This window comes from Thermobia domestica, chromosome 10 (assembly GCF_964235325.1).
Source record: "Thermobia domestica chromosome 10, izTheDome1.hap1.1, whole genome shotgun sequence".
Classification (NCBI taxonomy): domain Eukaryota; kingdom Metazoa; phylum Arthropoda; class Insecta; order Zygentoma; family Lepismatidae; genus Thermobia; species Thermobia domestica.
The window spans coordinates 240,544,896-240,562,646 of record NC_137463.1 but is presented as its reverse complement, the minus strand read 5'-3'; the positions used below and the strand labels follow the sequence as shown (position 1 = coordinate 240,562,646).

The following is a 17,751-nucleotide window of genomic DNA, read 5'->3' as shown; positions in this document are numbered from 1 at the left end:
AAAAATTGGCTAAATCAATCGGTGGTGTAGTGGCAATCGAGTCAGACTTCCAATGAAAAATCTGGGTTCGATTCCCCATCAGGTAGTATGATTTTTTCACATAAAATAATGGTTCCAAACACAGATTCATCTTCTAGTGGAGAACTTACAAGCCATCACTGGCGATAGTTCGAGCAAATAGTGTGTGCGTTCTAAATCTTACACTGCAATAGTAAATATGCTTCATATATACGTCCCGTCACTCTCTCTCTTTCTTGACGTTTCCCTATCTCTCTTTGCATCTTTCACTTTTCTCCGTCTCTCCCTCTCACACATACCTGCACTTCATGTTCCAAAGTTAAATCGGAGCAGAAGCTCTTATATACCTGGTGCGGGGAATTTAATTAACAGTTAACTTCGGCGTCATGTTTTTTTGTGCTCTGTGGATAACATCAACGGTCCTAGTCATCTCTGACAGAAATATTGTTTAAACGCAAGCAAATAAGTAAAATATATTTTTTATCTTCTGGGTTACCGACTCTCAGTCGTATTACCGGGTCACTACGGATTTAAATTCCTTGATCCAGTGGTGTTCTATAACCTAACCAACATCATACACGTGATGCGTATGAGCTCAACGTGTTTTTTCTCTCTTTGCAAAGTACGGTAAACTCGGAAGAGATCAAATCAATGCAGGATGTTCGGAAGAGATAATTCATGGGAAAAGACTAGGAAATGGTCTCTTTGGTTATTTGAAAACAAAGTTTTATTTATACTAGTTCGACACAGTATTGGTCCCATCGTATAATTTGATGTGTTTTATTCACGTTGAAATTTCAAAGATGCTACATCTATGAGAAACATGAACTTTTCTTTTCCAGCATTTGTAGGTTTCCATTACGATACAGTTTGGACTTTTAATATAGGTTATATCTGATAGATGTTTAGCAATAAAATAACACTCTTCATTTTTTCTTTTTTATTTCATTCTCTTTTCTTTTCGTTTCATTTTTTGTTCAGTTTGCATTAGTGGTCAGAAATGGACGATATGACCAACGCTATCTACTGGGCATATGAAAATGTATTTTCGATCAGTAAGTCCAACAAACACTACCGAATTTGCAATCAAACCACGCATAAACCAAAGTATTTTGTGTTAAACTTTTGACATTATTCTAGATGTGTCTCGAAGATGTAACGTGCGTTTTATAAAAAGGATAAAGAATTGAAACAGTAATATCGCATCGTCACTGGTCAGGGTCACAATACGCCACCCCCAAAAATTATAGTAGAGAGTAATCAGCATTAAATCGTTTAAATAAGTATATAAGCATGTATAAGCACTCAACTTTTAATATACGCTATTAATCTGCATAGACGGTATTAAATTAGTTAATTTCAACTTCTCAATTCCACGTACCAAAAATAGTAAGGAGTGTTCAAATATCCATAATCAATTAGGTTGAATAACAAGTTTCTGAATTTAATGTAAATAATTATTATTTTCGAATTGAACAAGAAATAGGTACAACAACTTTCAAAAATGTAACATTCAATAATGGTTCCAGTAGTCAACTACCCCAAGAGCTCAAACTATAATTCATGAAATTTCAAGTATTAATAATTATAACAATTTCTAATATTAATTTTAGGCTCATGAAATATCGAAATTTTGAAATATATATATAATTAAATTTTAAGACAAAAGCTGAATTTACAAGTTGACTGTTAAGCAATTTAACCTTCAGGTTACAGTTGACAAATTAATTGAATGACGGTCTATAACAGATTCTAAAGATATATTTAACTCCAAATAGCAAAATCATGGAACAAACTCACCCAATTTTAGATGTTTAACACTATGTTATTTCCAGAAATCACAATAATTAATTATCAACGGATGAATATTATACACCACTTTTATAACTTTTACAACACTTGGTCAAAAGGTCCGACCAGTTTCAATTTTCCCTGAATTCTGACGTAAACCGTATCTACAGAATTTCACGTTCAAAACTCTCACTAGATGGCATAGTTACCAATATATCAGTGTTACCAATACTTCTACTTTAATAACATTTGTTTGACTTTTTTTTTTTACATACAACAACATCGAGAGGCCCCCATAAAATAAAAGTTGTACTTTTATTTTATAAATTATTTTGATTATAGCAGTCTTGTGTCAATTTGGTTAGAATATCAACACCTACTCCACCACCAACTACTAATACCAGACTCATTCTCTCATGCACCACCAAATAAAAGTAAAAACTAAAAGAAAAAAATATTTTCCCCCAAAATCTCATTCAATTAGCATGCATCCATCTGACTCGCCCGACCTAGCATATCCCCGTATTAGTAATATAAGGTCATGAGTAAATAATCGAAAATAATTTATAATAACAATTCCAATAAAGACCGAAAGACTGATTTCCACAATTAATATTTCCAATTTTAAATAATTTCCATTAATAGGAGACCTTCAATATAATTATAATTATTAATTTCCTGAAGTAGTAACAGAATTTTATATTAGAAATGAAAACAATGACTTACATTACATCAGCTCGGGTAGTTTCAGAACATCAAAATGAATAATTTACCAGGATAACAAAACTTGCGTACACCAAACAGGTTACATTCCAAATTGAATACACGAAGTACAAAGTGTAAAGGACAGTCACACGACATTCATTCCAGGCCTGGAATACAAAAAATATATTAACATCACATTCATACAATATTTAAAATATATGCTGACCAAGTTGTTTATTTGTATAATTCTATGTTTAATTTAATTTACTTAATTCAAGATTCTGACTAGAAACAGTTGATCCACAGAAATGAAATTTACAGTTGGTTTGATCTTAATTATTAACAGATAATCTAGGTTCACGATAAATTTTTGTCATTGAAACGTGTACTTTTCTTACATCATTAGGATTCTCAATTGATCTAACTTGTAATGTATTCTTTGTAAGTAATCTCAAAATCTGGAATGGGCCAAGCCACCTAGGACATAATGATTTAGTCATCTTATCAGCTAGACTAGATTTAAATTGGGACTTTATTAAAACCTTATCATTAACTTGATATGTCACAGGAGATCTTTTCCTGTCATATTCTCTCTTCTTACGGTGCCACGCTTTTTCCAAATTTTCTAAAGCTGTTACCCATAAATTTTTGTCCTTTTGTCTGATTTCATATTTATCAATTTCCCATTTCACATCTAGGGGATCGCATACATTATAATTATACACTAGCTCCATTGGTGAACATTTTGATTCAGTATGCTCCGCTGAGTTTATAGAAAATTCAATTTCATGGATACCCTGATCCCACTTAGTTTGTTTATTCCGGAAATAAATTTTCAGACAATCCTTCAAAACACGCAAATAACGCTCCGATGCGTTCGAAGCAGCGTGGTACGGAGATATACAAATATCCCTAATTCCTTGTCCGTACAGAAAATCTTTAAATAAAGATGAAACAAAGAGACTTGAATTATCATGGGAAACCGAATGGGGAAATCCGAATCGGCACATAATTTTATACAGCTTATCTCGTACAGTTTTAGCATTTAAAGTTCTAAAAGGCTCTAACCACATAAATTTAGTACAAGAATCAACAACAATGAGACAGTATTTACCAGATTTTGATTCACATAGTGGCCCACATACATCAAAATACCATAGGGCGTTCGGAATTTTCTCATATTGAGAAATGAGTTGTCCCATAGGCTGTCTATTAGTACTTTTATTTATTTGGCATTCCTTGCACCGTGAAACATAATCCCTAATGTCCCTAATTATTCCATTCCACGTGTATCTTGCACAGATTTTAGAAATACTTTTTTGCGTTCCAGCATGAGCACCCGGTAATATATTATTATGATAATAATCAATTATAGATGTTATCAAACTCTTAGGAATACAAATCTTAAAGGGATTTTTAATAGCTTTTGTCTTTTTACATAATATCCCTTTTACCAATTTATATCCATCTACGTTTACATTATTTTCTAATTGTTCAATTATTTTAATCAACTCTTCATCCCTTCTTTGGTGTGTAAACACAGCCTGAGACGCAAATGGCATTAACCACAAGTTAATTTTACACATATTTGTTACCTCATCTTTCCAAGTAGGTTCTAAATCAACTGACTCGAACATCTGCGTGTCATGGACCCTGGAAATAAAATCTGAAGGCGTGTTTAACACACTAGGTACATGTTTGACTTCAAAATCAAACCCTAACAGCCGATATAATAAGCTTCCATAGTTCTTTACTTTCTTTAAATTTCGTATGGCATATGCTAATCCTTGGTGATCAACTCGTACCTCGAATTTATTATGTAAATATGTTTTAAAACGTTCCATACATTCAACCAAGGCCATTAATTCCAATAAATATATAGGCTTATTTAAATCATAAGGACGAAGTTTTCGACTAAAATAAGCAATAGGCCGTAACACCCCATTACTATCATATTCTTCGAGACATCCCCCTAAGGATTTTGTTGATGCATCCGAACTAATTACAAACTTACCATTTAAATTAGGTAAACATAATACAATATGAGTCTCGAATAAATCTTTTAATTTATCAAGTGCTGCTTGCTGCTCAGGACCCCATATAAATTCAACTTTTGCTGACCTTAATCGGTTAATGGGTTCCAGAATTTCCTGAAAATGTGGAATAAATTTGGAATAATATTGCAAAAACGCTGTTAAAGCTAACAAACCTCTTCGATTTTTGGGGGGAGGCAAATTCTTAATAATTTCAAGTCTAGAGGGATCTAAATACAAATCATTTCCATCAATAACATATCCAAGGTACGATACCTTAGTCTGAAATAAGGTTGACTTACTTAAAGATAACGTTATCCCTGCTTCTCTGAATTTCTGCAATACCAATTCTAATACACGCTTATGTTCATCTATAGTATCTTGAAAAATTATTATATCATCGAAGAACCACTCAATTCCTAGGTGTTTTATTGGATACAATATTTCTGTCATAATTTTTGATAACATATGGGAACCTGCTGCCAAACCAAATGGCAAAACACGCCACTGAAACAGCCCCCTATGAGTCATGAAAGCAGTGTATTTGCTAGAATTTTCAGTGAGTGGAATTTGTAGATACGCCCTCCGGACATCAAGATTTGATCTTATTTTACCTTTAGATATCTCAGCTAATATATCCTCCATCCTAGGAGTGTATTGAGGATTTAAATACAACCGGGAATTTAAATCCTGATAATTAACTATTAATCTTTTGTCCCCCGATTTATTATTTACCAAAAAACTTGGAAAACACCATTCACTATCTGATTTTTCAATCACGCCCTCTTTTAACAATTCATCTAGAATAATATCCATATGCTTCTGATCTTGTTTGCTTAATGGATACGCCTTTTTCCTAATTGGTGTTTCATTATTAACACGTATTTGATATTCAACACCTTTCACCTTCCCTATTTTCTTACAGAACACGTCAGAATAATTATTAACAAGTTCATCTACATACCCTTGCAATGTATTGTCTTGTTCCAATAATACTGGATCTACCATCAGAGGATTTGTACAGCTATTCTCCCCAAGACCGCTCTGCAATAAAGAATTTGGTACTTTTCCTTCCATACAGTTGGCAACTCTGCTACTCATTGGGCCACTCACATTGGATGTTGTTTCTCCAATAAACCATCTGGACAAGGACCCCTTCGGAAATTGGCTGGAAAAACCAAAACAATCACCAGCATCATCTCTCATTGAATCTACCGGCGAATAAGTTAAAGGTGCAAATTGTCCTTCTAATTTCAACCACAGTTTGTTCGCAATCAAATCCAAGTTTGCCTGAATTTGCTTAAGTTCCCTTATGCCCACAATAAAAACTGGACTCAAATTAGGCACAAGAAAAAACTTCAAATTATAGACCCTTCTACGGAAAGTTATAGGTAACACCACATATGAATTTAATGTCAAAGTTTTATTATCCACACCAACACCAGTAAAAGTTTCACTTTTCACAGTTATAGGTTTTGTTATGCATGAGTTCCAACGTTCAAATTGCTCTTTATTTACCATTGAAATAGTACTGCAGCTATCTAAACCACCGTAATATTTTTGTCCCATAACAAAAGCCTGAACAAAAACAGCAACGATATGTTTCTGACGTAAAGTGGTATCTGGATACTGTTTATTAATTTCAGAACTTGAAGGTTTCATAAATTCCTCAACACTTGAATCACACCGGGATTTCACCTTCGTGGGCCCCATACATATCATATTACGTTGTTTTTCCGTGTTATGCTCAGACATAAATTGCCCCTTTTTTGAAGTTTTTATTCTGGTTGAACAGTTTTTAGTAGAAGTTCCTTCGCCACGACCACTATTTATCGAACCAGTTTCACACATCAGATCAGTATTAGTAGGCTGGGATTGATACGAGGAATGCACATTACGAGTAGTGGAGCGATGCCGATCACTCACGCCCATGTTTGTTTTCACGCCAACTGCCCGCCTTACATTACAGTATTTGTAAGAATGCGCACCACCACAAACATAGCACTGTATCTGCTTCTTTTCTTTAACACTTGAAGCGGATGTCAGTCCTTTATAAACCAACAAATCGTTTTTGTAAAGTTCATATTGATTTACTGCAATCAATAATGTATGCCAACTTTCCGGTTCTTTTTCACGAAAAAGATCGTACCTAAGTTGCGGATTTAAACCATAATAAACTTGCCGAAGAATAGCTATATTATCCATTGCACATTTACCCTCCAGCAACTCATAACAAAGGCGTATTTCCCTAATATATTCAGAAGCACTTTCATTAGGATATTGTAGCCGATCAATAAACTTATTTCGTAATTCTCGTTTACCCAGCACCGAAACCATGTCATTAAGTATATGAACACAAACAACCAACCAATCGTTTGTTGTTGTAAACTCACTTATCAACTTCGAATGCAACTTACCCGAAGTCCGAGATAGAGCAGAAAAATATAAGGCCTCGTCGGGATATAACTCAGTGGATTTAATATAATATATTGCCTTCAAAAATTTAAATAATTCTTCATAACGTGAACCATCACACTGTGGAATACTTTTTATTGCTTCTAAAAAGCTAACATTTGCAGCTGACTGAGTCACCTTTGAAAGACTTGTACGTAAAGTTAATCCAGCACAACCAGCTGGTGGAACAAAAGCACCTTTGCTTTCTTTTTCTTCGTGAGTATCGAGGAACGGGTTTGAGTATTCGCCCTGAACACCTGTTTGCACAGGTAACTGACCTTGACCAACCAAATGGTTATCAACGACACGTAATCTATTGGCATTATCAGTCAAGGACGAATGTCTTTCTCTTCGTATTTCTTGATACGAAGTCGAAGATAAAAATGGGTTTGTGCTATGTAAGGTAGCATTTATGGAAACATTTCCTCTATTTTCAAGAAATGATAAATCCCAATCAAGGGGATTATAAGGTTCCACTATCCCTCCATCGCCATTTGGGAAAGAATTTAAATGTAATTGCTGCCTAATCGGATAATCTCGGTTAACCTGCATTCTTACAATTTAGATAATATAATAAGTTATAACAAACAACTTTATGCCAAAATGAATCGCTTTTGATTAGTAATATTTCTAGTCAAAACCTATAAATCTAATATGGTGAGTCGTAGTTCCATACTGATACTCCCTACTTAGAGTATCCTACCATTCACAATTTCAAACATATCAAATAATTACAACCATAGACAAAATTTTAATTTTCAACAAATGCAACTTTTTGGCAGGAGAGAATTCAGGGAAAATCATGTGTAACGTGCGTTTTATAAAAAGGATAAAGAATTGAAACAGTAATATCGCATCGTCACTGGTCAGGGTCACAATACGCCACCCCCAAAAATTATAGTAGAGAGTAATCAGCATTAAATCGTTTAAATAAGTATATAAGCATGTATAAGCACTCAACTTTTAATATACGCTATTAATCTGCATAGACGGTATTAAATTAGTTAATTTCAACTTCTCAATTCCACGTACCAAAAATAGTAAGGAGTGTTCAAATATCCATAATCAATTAGGTTGAATAACAAGTTTCTGAATTTAATGTAAATAATTATTATTTTCGAATTGAACAAGAAATAGGTACAACAACTTTCAAAAATGTAACATTCAATAATGGTTCCAGTAGTCAACTACCCCAAGAGCTCAAACTATAATTCATGAAATTTCAAGTATTAATAATTATAACAATTTCTAATATTAATTTTAGGCTCATGAAATATCGAAATTTTGAAATATATATATAATTAAATTTTAAGACAAAAGCTGAATTTACAAGTTGACTGTTAAGCAATTTAACCTTCAGGTTACAGTTGACAAATTAATTGAATGACGGTCTATAACAGATTCTAAAGATATATTTAACTCCAAATAGCAAAATCATGGAACAAACTCACCCAATTTTAGATGTTTAACACTATGTTATTTCCAGAAATCACAATAATTAATTATCAACGGATGAATATTATACACCACTTTTATAACTTTTACAACACTTGGTCAAAAGGTCCGACCAGTTTCAATTTTCCCTGAATTCTGACGTAAACCGTATCTACAGAATTTCACGTTCAAAACTCTCACTAGATGGCATAGTTACCAATATATCAGTGTTACCAATACTTCTACTTTAATAACATTTGTTTGACTTTTTTTTTTTACATACAACAAAGACCTACAGTTCTACTTGAAACTGAGTATGCTATCCATTATGAAAGTAACAATAAATATTTAAAGGGTCGTCTATATATTCGAATAGTTCTGAAAAGCTATGTAAAAGCAAATGTTATTTCTATATTACTGTTGGATTTCTGCAAACGTAAGTTTATAATGTTAGGTTACTTTCTTGCTACGTTTGAAGTCCACAATTTTATGTTCTCCCGTTACTTTTTCTTCTTTTCCTCTCCTTTCCTCTTCTCTCTCTCTCTCTCTCTCTCTCACTCTGCCTCATTTCTGAATATCTGTGTAATATACATTCATTGGTTTCAATTTTTCATTGTCGGAGTTTCAGTTTCTCCCTACATCAACCCATGAATCTTGTTTCGTCTCGGTTTTATTTCATTTTTTCCAAAATAATACATGTGTAGTTTGAAACAAGAATTGCGTTCATGTTGTTAGCTAGTTTTAGTATGGGAGTGAAGGAAGGACGAAGGATAGGGGTTTCTTTCCCTGACACGATTATGGGATAAGAAGGTGTATATTGGGTGGTCTAATTGCACGGCGTTTGCTGTCGCAATTTTTTGATGCGGAGTTTACCATTTGAAAGGCTGCTGTATTGTGATAAAACGAGGTATAAAGCATGATCATACGATAAATAGGGATGATGCTGAAGTCGCTTTACTATATGCCTGGAATTTACTTTGAAATATAGGACACCCTGTAAAACACAGCATACTCTGTCTCAATCAGATGATTTGTCACAAACGAGTTCACATTCTCATTTGTAATGAATATTAGGATCTAAGTTAGTCTAAAATAATAACCTTTTATATTTAGTAATATTGTGTGATATGCAATATGGCGGAATTCAAGATGGGTCTGGTGGTGGCCTCACTCCAAATCAATGCAATAATGCCAATTGTAAAATTTTCCCTCCATCCACGCACGTCGTTATTATTGTTCTGTCCCAATGCTCTTGACTAACTCTGTATACAGCTCCACATATGTCTTTTCACTGCAAGATTAAACTAATCTTTTCCACAGAATATTTTTCGTACTATAGATTGATTCAGGGCTAAAAATGGAATTTTAGAACTAAGGGGAAGTGAATAATACATAAAGTTTGATTAGACTATGTGTACGAGAATACAAACTCCGAAAGACGGGAGTGCAAACTTACTTTAATGGAGAATGACTTAAGCAATAGCATTTGTTGCAGAGCAATCAACATCAAAACAAAACTTATATCATTATTCAAATTTTCTATTTGTTACTAAGAACTACAGATAGTTTTCCTTCTTTTGCACAAAAACTCCAACTTACCAAATGGACAATATACACTTGTTTATGCCTGATTTCCACTCGTGCTTTGATATCAGGTATTTAGCCCTGGAACCGGGCCCTTTCGGCGTGGGTGCCATTTTTCACCCAGGACTACTTTACGCGTGACACTTTCGACTCGAACCCTATTGGCGCGGGGCCGTTTTGACACCGAACCTTTTGACCAGGGCACTTTTGAAACAGCGCCTTTTTGACGAAGGCACATTTGTCGCCAACTCCTTACCCGGGCTCTTTCTACCCATGGCCGTTTTGACTTGGACCCTTTTGACTCTTGCCCTTTGGTCGCCAATCTCTTTGGCAAGAGCCCTTTAGACGCGGGGCCGTTTTTCACAAGGGCAGTTTTGTCCTGGGGCCCTTTCGACCAGGGCCCTTTTGACTCGGGCATTTTGATCCTCGCCCTTCTGACATAGAATATATATTCACCAGCTGAAATGCGTTGTAGAGGGGGAAGTTATGAGTAAATAGATCATCAACGATCCAGGGCGCAGTAAAATTATTTACGCAACTGTTTATATATCTTTCCTTCTCCTGACGTCCACTCCTGATCTTAGGTATTTTAGCCGTGGAATTGTATTTACCGGGCCTTTTATCGTGGGACCTTTTTGACGCGACGATTTTTTGACTTGGGCACTTTTAACAGCGGGGTCCTTTTGACTTGGACCTTTTCGTCGCCGGTCTCTTTTGACCGGAGTCCATTTTACTTGGGCATTTCTATCTTCACCTTTTTGTCCGTGCGATTCTGACAGAATTTTATATATATATATATATATATATATATATATATATACCAACTCTGCGTGGGGCACGGCGGGGGACAGGTATGATTAAATAGATGATCAATGATCAGGGCGCAGTAAAATTAGTACACCACTGCTCATATCTCTTTCTTTCTCCTAATTTCCACTCCTGATCTCAGGCTTTTACGCCGTGAAATTATATTTTTCCTTTTGACGCGGAGCCTTTTGAGTCGGGCCTTTTTGACGCAGGGGTCTTTTGACTCGTCCCCTTTTAACGGGGGCCTTTTTGACTCGGGCTTTCTTTCGCGGTCCCCTTTCGCCTGTAACCCTTTGACACGGAACCGTTTTGACCTGTGCCCTTTTTGAGGTGAAATCCCTTTAGACTCCCTTTAGGCCTTCTTGTCGCGACGTTCTTTTTATTCTGGCTCTTTTGACAGCGGGGCTGTTTCGATTCGGATCCTTTTGTTGCACGGCCCTTTATACCGGGGCCCTTTTGATTCCGGCATTTCTATTCTCGTCCTTTGTCCGTGCCCTTCTGAGACACACACACACACATACACACACACACACACACATATATATATATATATATATATATATATATATATATATATATATATATATATATATATATGTATATATATATATATATATCCCGATACCGATGGAACGACCATACATTGGCGATTTGCATTCCATCAGGCGACCTGGTCGATCAGGCGACACTATATGGTCGTCCAGTGGGAAACCGTGTTAGACGGTCTCCTCTCACCACCACTAGTGCGTAGAAATCAACTTTGAAAATTGACGTTGGTGGTCCCAACGGTGCTGAGATAACTTTTACTTGTATAACTGTAGTTCAGGGTTTCATCGGCAGGTGCGCGACAGTCGTGAGCGTATAGCTTGTCGAGCGTATAGTTCTATATACATCAAGGCGCGTTGGGCCACCGGAAGTTCTCATTTCGCAGTTGGCAGCTGTGCTCACCATTGGCTCGTGCATGCAATTTGTTCTGTTTGCAGATAGAGAGATTTATCACGGTTTCGGAAGCTAGAAGAAACAACATGAATGAAGGAATCAAACAATGATTAAAAAATAACTGAAAAAAAACTGACAGAATATTTTATATAGTAATATACAAGACGATAAGAAAAAGTTACAATGTTTTTAGCTTGTACATAGAATACATGTGATTATCTACAAATAATTATTATAATACTTTGTTTCAATTATTATCATACATATTAATGGTGTGGGATGTTAAATACTTTTACAAGCAGTATTGGGCTTCTTTGGGCCACTTTCACATAATAAAAGCCGAAAGTTACTGGCAGAAGTTTAAAAATGTTTTATATCCATTTATAAGAAAATTGTCAATCGTTTTATACAAGTTTCCTTAAACCTCGGATCCGTTTCCAGCTGAGCCATAGCAAGAAGGGGACGCGCGGGGCGGTCGTCCCAGGCGCTGATGGCTAGAAAGCGCCGAACGAGCAAAAAGAAAGAAAAAGTGCTAGAAATTATTAAAAAAGTATTGACGCCCTATTAAATCAATGTTGTTGTCGGTTTTGATACAATTTGATACAACTGTAACACTCCGACTTTGATAAAATGTGGCAGTTAGATACCACACATAAAATACACGAATACGTGTTTTTTTCTTTTATAATTTTCTGTGGAGGAGAAACAATTATTGGGGACCAAAGCCCATATCCAATATTTCGGAAGTTGACGCCCGAACGCAGTATGAAGTGGACCGAAGTGAATGAAATTGTACACAGATATTGTACCTAGTAGATGTAAAATGAGGGAATACTTGTTTCGTATTTTCCTGAAATAAAGAAATAAATGGGTGGGGCAAAGATGCTTCCAAATATTTGATTACGAAATATGAAAAGTGCTTATGAGTATACTTTCGAAGTGCCTAAATTACATAGAGAACGCAACGAAAGTATGTTAAGAAACGATACACAAAAATAAGCTAACCCGTGTTTTGTAGTTTGTGCGGAAAAACTGTGTGGATGCCAAGGTCCTCTCCTAAAAAAAAGTACATAATAAAGCAGAAGCGCAGGAAGGAGTGGACCGAAGCGAATGAAATTATACATAGATCTTGTATATGTAAAATAAGGCAATACGTGTTTCGCAAGTAGCTAGAGGGCGCTAATTTCAGTCTTTGAACTTGAACTTTTGAGGGCAGAAACACGAAACACTCGAAATTCACTGTATTGATTCCTACTTTTAGGTCATCTATCTATTGCTAAAATTTCACTATTTTCACACTAGTTTTTATTTTCTACATATAGCGTATTTTCTAGTATTTCGGGGTGCGCCTTTAACTCTTACATTGTTTTTCCCATAAATAAAAGCATGTGCCGATTTATTTGCTGCTTACTGTTCGATGTGCAAATTTGAAACAAATCAGTACGGGACACTTGGGAAACACGAATTACTTTATTTTACATATACAATATCTACACACAATTTCATTCGATTCGGTCCACTCCTTCTTGAGCTTCTGCTGTAATATTTACTTTCTTCGGAGGGGCCTTAGCCCAACACTATTTTTCCGCAGAAACTAAAAGCACGTGTTCGCTTTTTTTTTTTTTTTTTTTTTTTTGCCTATTGTCCTTACACAAAATGTTGTAGTAATTCTCCTTATCCTTTAGGCACTTCTAATATATACTTATTCGCACTTTTGATATTTTGTAATCAAAGGTTTGGAAAGGTCTGTACCCCACCCATCTATTTTATGTTTTTTTTTTTTTTTTTTTTTTTTAAGAAAATACGAAATACGTATTTCTTTGTTTTAATTCTACGGTATCTATGCATAATTTCATTTACTTCGGTTCACTTCTTCTTGCTTTTCGAGCGCCAACTTTCAAAATTCTGGGTTGGGGCTTCTGCACCCTAAAACTGTTTTTCCGTAAAAAGAAAATACGTATTCATTTATTTCATGTGTAATATCTACCTGCCAAATTTGATCAAAATCGGAGTGTTACACTTGGGAATTGTTACATGTTAGTACTTAAAGAAAGTTATTACTGTATATGATTTTTAATGACGATGTGATATATATAAGGTGCTAAGTAATGATATACTCAAGAGCGTTTTCAAAATCAGAAACAGTCAAAGTCTCAGTCTAAAATACGTTGGTGGTGATGAGTTTGCTTACTTAATCATGCTTTCCTACCCAATGGGATTAATATTTCTTGAGAATAAAGATACAAAAATGAAAGGAGTGAAGAGACACGAGAGAACATGCAAGTTGCTGTTTGCGCGGGAATATTAAATATATAAGTAAACATGATGAACAATAACACTTTCGAACTTCAAGCAGTTGTAAAAAAGGAGTCAGCGAATTTTCTCTTTTCCAAAGACTGATCACTACCAGTGTATTTTTTATTCCTTTGATAGGCTATATGAAATGCTTCCAATTGAAGAAATTTGTTGGAATCATTTCTCCATCAACCACTTGTATCGCCAGAATATTTTCTTTTGTGCATACGTATCTAGTTTTGTGGTTTTTCTATCAGCACCATACCAAACGTATACACATATATAATATATATGTGTGTATGTGTATTAGTGTATTTTTAATATGTTAATTAATAATAAACAACCTTAAATTCAGAACTTCTATTGATTAAGGGATTAAGTAATTACAATTATTTCAAAATGTTGTAGCGAACTATATTTTGGATTTGAAATACAACATTAAACATATTCTTTAGCTCCATAGATCAATATTGAGAAATTCGCAAAGAAGGCTCCTTCTAAATGTCCATTACATTTCACAAAATATTTTTTTGCCGTAAAAGAATTGAAGTTAAAATCCCATTTGCCTACAGAATAAAATTACAAAAGTTTACAATTATTACTGGAAATTCTATAATTCATTTCGAACATTTTAAAAGCACATAGTTTCTACTGTACTGAAATATCATTTCTTACCGATAGTATGAAATATTGCAAATATTGCAAATATTGTTTTATCCGGATATTGGAAACAAAATGGAAGACGAAAAATTTTCATTGTGTTTTCACATGTTTATTTATCTTTTTCATTCTTAAAAGTCAATGCCGAGTAGTTTTTTTTTTTTTTTTGTCTCACATTTGAGGACGTTTTAGACTCGCGTAAATACGGTATCTAAAATGTCTTGCAACCCGCTTTAATTAAAACCTACGCTTCAAACTGCTAAACTTTTATTCTTATGAACTTTTAGTTGAGATGCATATTCAACAATTTTTCCAATGGCCACGGACTTTCACCGCAACGAAACTATGTTGGGAACCTCGGAAACACTTAATATATACAGAAGTGAACATAATGTTTAAAATTGTAAAAATTTTGTTTTCACACATTTTCACCGCAAATTCAGTTTTACCAATTTCTCGTATATTACAGCACTTTTGAAGTATTCTGTAGATATATAAATGAAAGTCAACGATTTACTTTTACATAACAGAAAATTACATTTGAAGAATAAAACGCCATACAGTTTACCTCAGTTGCATATTCACCCATTTAAATGAAAGTAAACGTTTTATTTTCAAAGAACTGATCACTGTTTGAAACTGAAAGAAATGTTTTCAAACCTCAGATGTTATTTCACTTAACCCATTTCAGGAATTATGCAGAAATTTTAAAGTAACATGTATACATGGTGTATCAGATCACACCGTCCCAGGTTTTATCTCGGCTCGTAGTGCCCGTATACACTTCAAACAACAAATGGTGATGCTTTCATATTTGGTTCTTCAACTAAGCAAACTAGCTTCAGGTATTCTTATTACGATAATGCCATTAAGCGATCAGCTAACTGCTTCACATGGCATTTGATACATAGATTTGGTGTCCCAAATACTTCTCTGCAACTCAAACTGTCACAGCGAAAGCAAGGAATGAAATTACCTATTGCGCGTAAGTTAGGATTTGAGAAAATACTTTCCCCGATATGTATGGAAAAGAGCTGAAATGCCATGTAAAACAGTTAGCTGATCGTTTAATATCATTCCCACGGTAAAAATAAATGAAGATAGTTTGACTTAGCTGAAGAACTAAATATCAATGACAGGTTCAACAAAGATAAGCAGAGTGCTGTGAAAGGATTTTATACGAGTTTAAGAAGTGACTTCCCAATTTATTTGTTAGAACACCTGTGTCTACAAGTATATTTAAATCTTTGAGTTTTATTTCCCACGCTTATGCCGGCTAGGCTAATGGAGACGGCAATGATGAGAAATGAATGAAATGGTGGAATCAAGAAAGTGGGAGAAAACGGAAGAACCTGGAGGAAACCCACACACACGGTGTTTGTCCACCACAAAGGCCACTTGGCGGAGCTGTGAACGAACCAAGAACTCTATGCAGCAGAGGTGAACGCTCTACCACTGAGAAACCGCGACCTGTAAGTATATCGTGAACAAGTTTCAATAAGGAACAAATTGCAAAGTTCTATACAAATTAGTGCACACTGATGAAGAAATGTTCTTTTCCACCATCACGAATACTGAACGCTCATGAGATTGGCTTATCGTGTGTTCATATTAATTCCAAAGTGATATGTGAAAAATGGAAACGAGTTCTGGGCAAGTTGACATCGGGCTAGGGTTGCTAGACTTCCCAGTTTTCAATGAAAGAATTAACTGTCCTGAAAAAGGCTTTCAGGGCGCCTGTTTTCGCTCTTCAGATTGAAAAAAATCAGCCCGCAAGAACTAGTATTTCTTACCTGAAAACGGAAGGTAGTATTACTGACTCAAATGATGACGCAACAAAGAAAAGAGTATCTCTTCAATCATATGTGGGAGAGTGTGTCGTAATTGGCGCAATATTTAGGGCCTGTTAAAGACAAAAGCTCGGAATCGGAAAAAGGGTCACCAGGCAACTCTCCCGTTACCTCTCCACATTTTTTTATACATCCTTTGTGGGGCTTCATTTGTGCTAACTGTTTATAAAAAGAATGAACTGGAAAATTGTAAGTAGCTACTAATCTGAAAAGACTGGTATAATAGATTCTTACCAAATGACTATGAACCGTGATCTTAATGGCTATATAGCGTGAGATTGGTGTCCGGGTGTTTCGCTTACAAAATCTGGCAATCCTACGTCGGGCGAAAGAGGTCGAAATATAACATTGATATTCTGTGTGAGTGCTACTGGTCAGTTTGTACTACCCCTCTTCATACTCGTATTTCCGCGCCAGAAGAAGAGTGAGGGACTGTTTGTTGATGCTCCACCTGAGAGTATTGCTGTAGCACAAAGTACTGATTGGATAACGACTAATATTTTTTTAACTTCGTTGCAACACTTTGTAAAATTCTGTCATCCTTCCCCTCACATCCCAGTTCTGCTAATTGTTGATGGACATGGCAGCCATAAAGAACTGAAAGTGATTAAATATGCGAGGGATCACAGGATTCACTGCTCAGTACTCCTCCACATATCACTCACAAGACTCAACTCACTGATAGGTGTTTTATGAAACCATTTCAAGACGTATACAATGATGCTTGTTCACTGTGGATGCGCAAGAATGCTGGAGTAAAGACATCCGAATACGATGTAGCGCATCTTGTTCCAGAGGCACACCAAAAAGTATGTCACATGGACGTAGCTCTCAACCGATTTGCCTTCACCAGAATATATTCACTGAACCCTCAGATATTCACAGACACTGACTATCTGTCCGCAAACGTTCACGAGTATCTGATCCGCACTTTGTGTGCAAAGGATTGGGCACGTCCATCCTCACCACAACAAACGTCTGGAGATCAGGTGACATGTTCAGGATAAACGGTCTCCCGACATCCGTGATGCAGTCTTTATGGTTCCCCAAATCTCAACAGGACGATTAGCTAGGGATGCTACTATGAGACACATAATGATTTGGAGGACTCTGCACAATAACGCATTAAATCCTTATCATGTTCGTCTGCACCAAAAACTCCGAGAACAAGATTTCCATAA

The 17,751-nt window shown here is 35.5% G+C and overlaps 1 long non-coding RNA gene across 1 annotated transcript; it reads right to left on the bottom strand.

The window, feature by feature from the left end:
* Positions 1-1,326: 1,326 nt before the first annotated feature.
* LOC145663124 (uncharacterized) lies at positions 1,327-8,717 on the bottom strand. The gene is made up of 3 exons (XR_014127154.1): positions 6,965-8,717; positions 5,512-5,715; positions 1,327-2,681 (listed from the first exon to the last, which is right to left on the bottom strand). It is a non-coding gene; the product is annotated as an uncharacterized LOC145663124 (long non-coding RNA).
* Between the last annotated feature and the right edge of the window lie 9,034 nt (positions 8,718-17,751).